This window comes from Brachyhypopomus gauderio, chromosome 12, assembly GCF_052324685.1.
Source record: "Brachyhypopomus gauderio isolate BG-103 chromosome 12, BGAUD_0.2, whole genome shotgun sequence".
Classification (NCBI taxonomy): Eukaryota; Metazoa; Chordata; class Actinopteri; order Gymnotiformes; family Hypopomidae; genus Brachyhypopomus; species Brachyhypopomus gauderio.
In genome coordinates, this window is record NC_135222.1 from 13,137,592 (window position 1) to 13,146,827 (window position 9,236).

Sequence of the window (9,236 nt, forward strand, 5' to 3'; positions counted from 1 at the left end):
CTTTATCCGAGCGAATGGTGAAGGGGTTTGTTTGTAAGCATAACACTGAATTTTCCTTGATTTAGAAGAAATTATGTGCCAACTTGAAACGTAATCTGTTCAACGAGTTAAATCTTCCTCTTGGTCAGCTAACGAACTGTCAGAATGTGAACGCCAATCATCAATGATTGTTCAATCACATAAGAGGAAAAATTATGAACATACGGATAGGCTACTGATATAAGTAGGTGTGTCTGGGGTGCAGCTCCCTGCGCCGCACAACAAACCTTAAGGCAACAAATTAAAGAGCTTCTCCAGATCACATGCTTCTTGAAGAAGAAAAAAGATAAAAAAAAAACAAAATGATAATGGCCAGTATCTGCCAGGTATAATTTAAAGTTTACCATTAAGTAGCATTTATTCTCAGGATTATTTGATGGGGTGGTGCCCCAGTGGCCCCTACTGATGAGATGCCACTGTTAAGCACTCAGTAAACCTTTTTCTCCAGTTGCTTTATATAAGCAGCTTATGTAAAGGAAAACTTCTGTCGTGTATTACAGGTCTTCACAAGGTCACTGGCCACTACTGAAAAAGTAGTGGTTCAAATGCAAATCAAAAGCGGTGTCTGTAAGCAGATACAAATAACTATTGTGAACGTTAGGGGACTATAACCATCATGGGGTTTTATTCAGCAGAGCAGTTTGGGGTCACAAACGTCATCCTCGGGAAGGAAGATGGACGGCTATGTATGAATGTATCATTGGGAAGAGAGGTCATGAAACAAGAGATCTTTTCCATTAGCAGGACTGAAATAATGGAGCTTGGCCAACTGGAGTCTCTGTAGAACACATCCCTATTTCCAAATTATAGGACAAACCCAGCAATGTAATAAATGTTTGCACTTAACAGTCAAAAATGTAATAAAACCCAATAATGTAGGAATATGCCTCATTAGACAGTCTTAATTTTTTTTTTTTTTTTTTTTTACATTTTACCAATAATCTAATACATGGGAATTTAAGGGAATTTTCAGCTTAATTTGTAATAACATAAAACATTAGTGGGAATTTATTATAATGGTAACACTATTTTAATAAAATTTTTAATAAACTTGGGCTTAACAGATTTAATACCAAAATGCCAATTTGTCTATGATCTATCAGTAATTAAGCATCAGAATACCTTTAGTACATTAAAAGAGGCTTTCATACAATTAGTCCATCATCTGCTAAATTCAGTGTTTTCCATTTTATCTGTAGTGTCCAAGTTCCTATCTGTAGACTGTAATTAACTATTAGTTAGCTTCCAGTCTTCCACTGAAAAGGCTGTATGTTTATATTTTTTTTTTACTATCTCTTTTTGTTTAGCTGATTTTAAAAAACATTGCAAAATCTACACATTTATGAAAAAGAACTGAAGTAAAATCAGCTGATGTAAAAGCTTGTGTGTGTCCCCAAGTCCCACACACACACACACACACACACAGCTGGAGCACTTCTAGTCAAGCCCTCCAAGCGAATTACACTGTTGCTTCGTTTGAGCACTATTGCGTATTCTGAGTTGTTACTGTGCATCTTCGGTGCTTTGAGTCATTAATTACAGTGCCATGTGCTTCTAGTGTTGTGTTTAGAAACATGGACAGTAAACATGCGACACTTCCACCCTCATCCACCTCTACTTCTTTTCCTCCTGCTTTACAATTACAAAAAAAAAAAAAAAAAAAAAAAAAACCATCCGTTTGATTTTATTTTTATTTCTTTTTTTTTATCAGGGGAAAAAATGTCCGTGCGCCTCTTCCATCCAAACTGTCTACAAAGTTAATGAAATTCCAAATGAGTTTGCTCAATGTAACTAATTAATTTTACCCAAAAAAAAGACTCATTATTCTTTTCTGATTCTTTTCCTATTCATCAGTGTTGTATAGCTTTTTGGGCATAGTAAGACTACAGTTACAAGCCAAACCACCCCCAACCACCACCCCCCCCCCCCCACCCCACACACATACACACCTCCCACCGCCCTGAAACGCTGAGATGGTCAGTGATTTCCTTTGTTACAGACAATCTCTTTCCATATTGCACACCTACCATCTAGCTTGACACAACCTCACATGATGCACAGCAAGTACATGTAACATAACACACTATGTAAATGTATCAACTGTATATCTTCCAAGACAGTGTGTTCAGATGCTTCATTGATGCATTGTGATGTTTGTCTCAATCCCTCTGTCAGCGAGATTCTAATCCATACTCCTGTTAGTTTTCCATGGCACTGCTGTTTGCTTTTCTGTTTGTTTTGGTGTGTAGCCACACCCCTTAATTTATTATTTGTCCACATTAATTATGACTCACCTGTTCCTGTTCACCCTCCTCTCCATCACAATTCCATCTTAAAAGAACTCTGAATCCCGACACAAACAACTAATTCACTTGGGCTCATATCTTCTATTTCTAATTGCATCCCTCTTGTAATAATAATAATAATAATAATAATAATAATAATAATAATCTTTATTTGTATAGCACCTTTCATACATACATGCAACTCAAAGTGCTTTACAGTATAAATAAAAAGAAACATTAAAAGGAGATAAGACAAAAAGTCCCAGTATTTATGGCTTTGTCTATTTTTTATTACTGACCCTGTTTTGTTTTTGAATGTATTGTTCTGATCGCTGGTACATTGACCCTTGAATTGTTACACTTGTGAATACTGTGAATTGTGAATTCTGTTTGTGTGAAACGTACGTTCATATACCCCCGCAAATTTAGAAAATGTGAGAATTTTAGACGAACAACTAACAAAGACCCATAAAAACCTTTCATATGTTAAACTCTAAATATGTCCCCAAAACACTTCATGTTCATTTATAAATTGATATAATAATTTACATTACCCTTTAAAATTATACAGGTAAAAGTAAACATACAGTACCGTACTATAAAGCATACAGTAAGATTATGTACATGTACATCTACTGACATGTATATATATCATAAACTATTTATCATTTCCTTCCACAGCACATTGCATGCGAGACGTTTCTCTTTTTAAACTCTGAGAGCGTTGTGTAGCGTCCTCCACATGCAGGTGTAGTGGTGTCCAAAGCCCTACAGCTGCTGTTCTGCCAGGAACTGTCAGATCACCTAAGCCCCATTAGCTAATCATCTTACATCCTGCCCTGTACTTTAGTGCATCCCTTCCCACATCCCCCACTGCAGGGAGAGGTCTGAGACTGCAGCCTGATGGGAAGAGTGCTGCGTGTTAACAACACACTAATATACCTTAGACCTGGAAAAAAAAAAAAACTCCATATGGGCATTAATGCAGAACACAGTAGACTGTGTAGGTGTCAGGTAAGAGGTCAAACGTAGGAAAATGACCCCTCTTCTAGCCGTCTCAATGCGGCTAGATTCATGTCTGTATAAAGCAGTGTGTTATTACATTTAGTACAATTACAAAATGGCACAGTAAATAACATAACATGACCCATAGAATTGTATCTACCTCTTAAGGACACGCAGTTGGCTATGGAATATATTGCTGGCAATAAGGACACCAGTATGGCGGCCTGCCTTACTTCCAGTTTGTATCTGATATCCACAGTAGTTAGTAGCTTATTTAAGCAAATGACAACATAGTTGCCAGACCACCATCTTCCAAAAAGAATTCTAGAAAACGTGCCATTAGTGTCAAAAATCTTTTATACCACCACAACTGTTGACAGGAAATTAACAACCAACAAAACTGGAATATCAAATATATCAGCAAAGCATATTGTTGTGTCCACCACTGACTTCGGGGTGTGGATCAGTTAGGGGGGGCAGGACGGGCACAGCGAGGGCTCCCACTCTACTAGGTTATCGAGTTTGGTACATTCGGTAACAGTGGCCACACACTAATTGCAGCCATATGTGTGTCCAGTCATGAGTGTGATGGGTGGGATGCAGCTCTTCAAAACAAGCACCACACCTCAATCTGCTCCAGCTGCAGCTCACGCTCCCTTATCTGTCCATGCACTATTTATACACTCTTGAGGGGTCACACTATTTATAACGGATCTCGAGCACACAGTACCCCAAGCGCTGACCCATATCTGAGGCCTGTCTAGTGCTTGGAGGCAAACATTAGGCCAGCAGACTACCACGTTGGATCTAGTGATGAAGTGTGTGTGTGTGTATAAATATATTATATATATATATATATATATATATATATATATATATATATATATATATATATATATATATAACAGATGTACTGACGCAAAACAGGCCAACGTGGCATACGCCTTGTTGTATTTACATGGCCAAGACCTCAGTAGAGTAACTTAAAAGTTCAGCTGCAGATGACAATGAGAGGAACATGATTCTTCCAGTGATGTTTACATGTGTTTTATCAAGGAGTAAGACGAAGCTGGGAATCAAAGGTCTCACAAATGCAAACTCTGAGGTTTGGACTGACTCCTCAGTGTGGATAAAGAACAGAACATGAGTATTGAAGTGTATTTTGGGTCATGTTCTAGAGAGAGAAGGTGTTGCGGGGTCTGGTGAACATTCCTCACCCCCTGCATTTCCCTGACTGCTATATAGTCACACAGAGCTATTCTAACATTACATCCAACACATCCTGTCCTGGGAAGAACCAGGCCTTGACTCTTTCCTGTGATTACTAAACCCAAGCAGCTCAGACATTCCCAAGTGCTGAGGTAGTTCCAGTTGACACATGAACAACATTCATTCTTCCTGTTTCATACATGACCACATAAAGGTTACTATAGAGTAACATCTAAAAATAAACAGCTTATCACTGCTCCAACAATAGTGGAAACCATCTCTGACTTACACACAAGAAAATAAGAATACAATTTTATGGGATTCACATAAACATTTGCTGTGAAAGGCCTTAGTTCTTCATGAGAGTTGTGAACAAAGGCCCTGGGGAACTGAATGATTTTACAGTTGATGTACATTATGTCGAGTGTACTGAAAGAAACCACTGAGTGTACTACTGCTAGTCATCTGCAATAGGCATCTAGTGATATTGTACCTAGTGAGTTAGTGACTTATGATCACTAATGATTTAGAATCCAGCACACTGCCAGTCTGTGATGTAGGGTGGATTAAAATAGCATGAAAAAATGTGCACATGAATAATTTGAGAACAGAAAGAAGCCAGCATTTGCACATTGAGGAAACATAATGTGCTAAATGCTAAATTAACTTGTTCTTTATGAGAGAACCATTATATCCCCACAACATACAGTGGTTGACTTTGTGGTTGGATCAGTTAGAGGAGCAGAAATGGATATGGCAAGAACTCCCATAATGCCTTGTTCCTCTCCATATCCCCATATATATTTTTTTTTATAATATAATTGCTATAGCTGTAAATTGTGAGTCTGTATATGTGGCATGGTTTGTTTAACCAGCTGTGGCTTTCTTAGTTTGCCTAGTGCAGATGTGTCACACTCCTAGGGTGTGCTTAGTGAAGGTGTGTCACACTCCTCTGGTGTGCTTAGTGAAGGTGTGTCACACTCCTCAGGTGTGCTTCGTGAAGGTGTGTCACACTGCTCGGGTGTGCTTCGTGAAGGTGTGTCACACTGCTCGGGTGTGCTTCGTGAAGGTGTGTCACACACACTCCCCGGGTGTGCTTAGTGCAGATGTGTCACACTCCCCGGGTGTGCTTAGTGCAGATGTGTCACACTCCCCGGGTGTGCTTAGTGCAGATGTGTCACACTCCCCGGGTGTGCTTTATTCTCACTAGGTTCTTGCTTGCTGTGTGTCTTTTTAAACACTTTGCTTTGAAATTAATAGTTGTTGCTTAGGAAAAAACAGCATTCTCTTCTACATTCAAGCTTCAGCACATTTACATGGTTTGGTAGTTTTGCACCAGCCTGATTTAGTCCTGGCTGAAGAGGTGAAACAATTAAACAATCTGTTGTGTAGGTCTACTTCTCATATTACAAAGGTTTGCTCACATCACAAACCTCACAATAACGAAAGACATCACAGAATCTCCAATGTTGTGTCCACGAAAACTTTTATTATATAGTTTTATCAGTAATACTTGACTGATCCCAGGGCCATAAGCAAACTTAACAGAGTTCAGGATGAACTGTCTGGCATAGATAAGCTGTACGTATGATAGCTTGGCATGTGAATGGTATCTGTAAATAACTACTCAAACATTTTCCACTCATTTTTATTTATGACTGGAAAATGTTGCTGGGTTCCTCACACCGACGAACTTACAGTGCCCTTAGGAGATAATATTATGCAGGCTCCAATAAATGCTGTGTATGGTTTTGCAATTGTGATGATTCCAAACTATTTAAAACTATCCATTCTGAGTAACACTGATTATCAAAGTCAAGACCATGCTTAACATGGCACACTGTTTACCTGCTCTGGAACTGCAGATGTTAATTAGCTAGCTGTATTGCAAAGCATCTCCTGTCTTTGACATTAATGTAATTTGTACATGACCGAATCAACTAAGTAAACAAATCTAAATAAGAATACTTGAATGGGACAACCGTTTAGTAAGATGTGGCTTGGTGCAGCTTTGATAGCTGCCTGTAGCCCATTACCACCCACTAAGTGCTCAGAAAATGTAGCAGTGGCTATTGAGATCTCCTTTCACACCATCAGGTTCTCAGCGTTATCTTCCTCTGAACTGCCTTGATAGGCGTGTCTGATTCAATCTGATACATTTTGAAGGGGTTGATGGAAGTTGAAAGGGTGTTACTGTGAATGGTCTGATCCACTGTCTCTTCAGCCACATGAATGCCAGAGGGGCTACAGGTTGTAAATGGAGAAATTAAATGAGTGTGGAGTCAAGCAGGAAGATTACGCAGCTCTTCAGACAATGGATAACTGAACCTGTGGAATTCTGGATCCTGGCTAATTTCAGCAAAAGCCAATTAGACCAAGTATATGAGATTCTAGATGAATCAGCATCATCTCACCATTAATTTATCTTCTTTTATGCTTACAGGTCAGAATTTGATGTTCAAGATTAAGGTCCCTTGTACTCCCTTGTATATCTTTTCTTTTCCCCAAAAGTATTGAAGACAACACAATATATCGATTATAGCTAGTTGTTATGCTATTTTTCTGCGCTTTAGTCTCTGTTGGTGAATATTAATTACTTTTAAATGAAAAAATCGATATGACTGCCGTCATACATCTCATGGGTTCCCCCTTTTCTTTGAAGTCAAAGACGAAGTGTGCAGGTTTTTGGTTCCTACTTTAGCAATTTTACATGCCAGAATCAATATCAAATATCAATAGTTTTTCAAATGTTTCACAATTTTACGCATTATTTTTTGCACAATTAGAGTGAGGAGGCAGGCATGCTGTCCGGTATTTCAGATAATTCTGTGTACTCAGACTATGTTGTTCAGAAACATAGTCAATGCACATTCAATCCACATAAACAAGTGATTTACCAGTATACGTTTTATATTAACGCACAAACTACTGTAACTGAGGAACGGAACCACTTGGACATTTACGTGTATCCATATTAGGAAGATGAATACAGACTGAATGAAAGTCCAGGCAATCCTTAAATTTAGTTTGATACCGTAGGAAAGGCGCATTAGCGTGAAGAGATGGTAGTCCCGTTGCGATTCAGTTCGTAATCAATATTAGTATCATATTATTATTTGTTTCTTGAAAAGAGATTCTGCATTTATATATCAAACCACTGAGAGATCTACGTGAGGAATTTACTGTTCTGGAAAAAACTAGCTTTTCAATGAATATCTTCGCTGCCTTAGTTTGTTGTGCATCGTTGAAGCTCGATATTAAAACTAAACGGACTCACTCAAGACCAGCCGAACGAGCCATTTGCCAGACAGCGAAAGGGAACCTTTGTGGCGCCAGGTATCAAGAGAACTACATCTAGAACCACATCTATAGCCCGTGTACTGTTAGGTGACGCTGTATACAACCTAAACAAGTGAGGACCTGTCGCGCTCGTATGAGAGCAGTCCACTGAAGGAAATGTGTCCTGCTGTTGTAGTAACATTATTTCCACGTATTTTTTCTCGTCGTTAAAAAAATAACGTACACATGGAAACGTTTTTCTACGCAAAGAAAGCCACACAAAGCTGTGCTATTACTAAAATCGATGGTACAAATAGGCTGCGCAGTAAGCAATATTTTGTCAACAAATAAAATCAAAAGACAACACCACTTACCGTTCAATGAATCAAAAACCCAACGATGGCAGGAACTCTCCCGATAGCTCGTTTTTGATCGGACCAACACACACTTTAATCCGCACCTGAGGCCCAGGGCCTTCCCAGCATCTACTAGATCTCGGTCCGGGGTCCAGCACGCCGCGGTGGCGACTCCGCCTCTATCCTTCCCACATCAAACGGCTTGTGTACTGAGGACCATTAGGCAAACGTACATGTCCACTATCCCAAGCTTAACGACATCGATATTTACTGCACTGTGTCGGCCTTTGCCGTTGAGCGCTCGGTGCCAGACTGGATACAGCGGGTTTCATGTCTTATTCGTTTAGAAGACTCCCATCCGCCAGACTGTTTCCGCTCAGCGTCTGTACGCCGTTTCGCCCACGAATGTCTTTTTCTGGACCACCCGCTGCCTGTGCAAGACCGAAGGTGGAGGTCTCCTTCACACTAATGAACGACCGACACTGCCTAGCGTTCGTCCCCGTTAAGCTTATGTTTGGCGTGCCGTTTCCGTCCCTGAGGTCCGCTTTGTTTTGGCCGTCTGAGAGGTGAGCTTACTCTGCTGGTGGAGGCAGCGTCTGAGAGGGAGACGTTTAGGAGGAGGGAGGAGAGAGGTGGGGGTGAGAGAAATCATCAGGAAACCTGGAGGATGGTTGTTTTATTCTGGATTTAAGGAAGCAATCTTCCGCAAACCCTAATACGTAGGCTATAGTCGTGCCTAACCGTGTATTTGTTAAGGCATCAAAGTAAGATGAGTCACATTTTAGTGTTATGTTAGTTTTACAATGATTTTTTTTTAAGCTTAGGACTTAAAATCTAAACAAGTAAAAGTTAGCAGGTATTGAGGGCAGGGTACATCTCCACGTTAGGGCACTTTCTCAAATTCATCATAGTGTTTTAATAAGACTTCAGTGTGATGCTCGCTCCTCATTGAAGACCTTTGTAGACCCAGTCCCGCTGGGCTCAGCACACATGTAGGTCTTCCAGTTAAAAAAAAAATTCACAGAAAATGGCAATTTCTTTATCAGATTTCACAATAATTAAT

At 39.7% G+C, this 9,236-nt stretch overlaps 1 protein-coding gene across 3 annotated transcripts in view; it reads right to left on the minus strand.

Moving 5' to 3' along the window:
* Nucleotides 1–8,817, minus strand: part of hecw2b (HECT, C2 and WW domain containing E3 ubiquitin protein ligase 2b) — a 51,323-nt gene extending 42,506 nt beyond the window's left edge. For 2 of the 3 annotated variants that reach the window (XR_013134293.1, XM_077023210.1), the window contains exon 1: nucleotides 8,192–8,816. The gene's annotated coding sequence lies outside the window, so the exon portion shown is untranslated. Of the gene's footprint in view, nucleotides 1–8,191 lie in introns of all 3 variants that reach the window. The other variant, XM_077023211.1, reaches the window with a different exon arrangement.
* Between the last annotated feature and the right edge of the window lie 419 nt (nucleotides 8,818–9,236).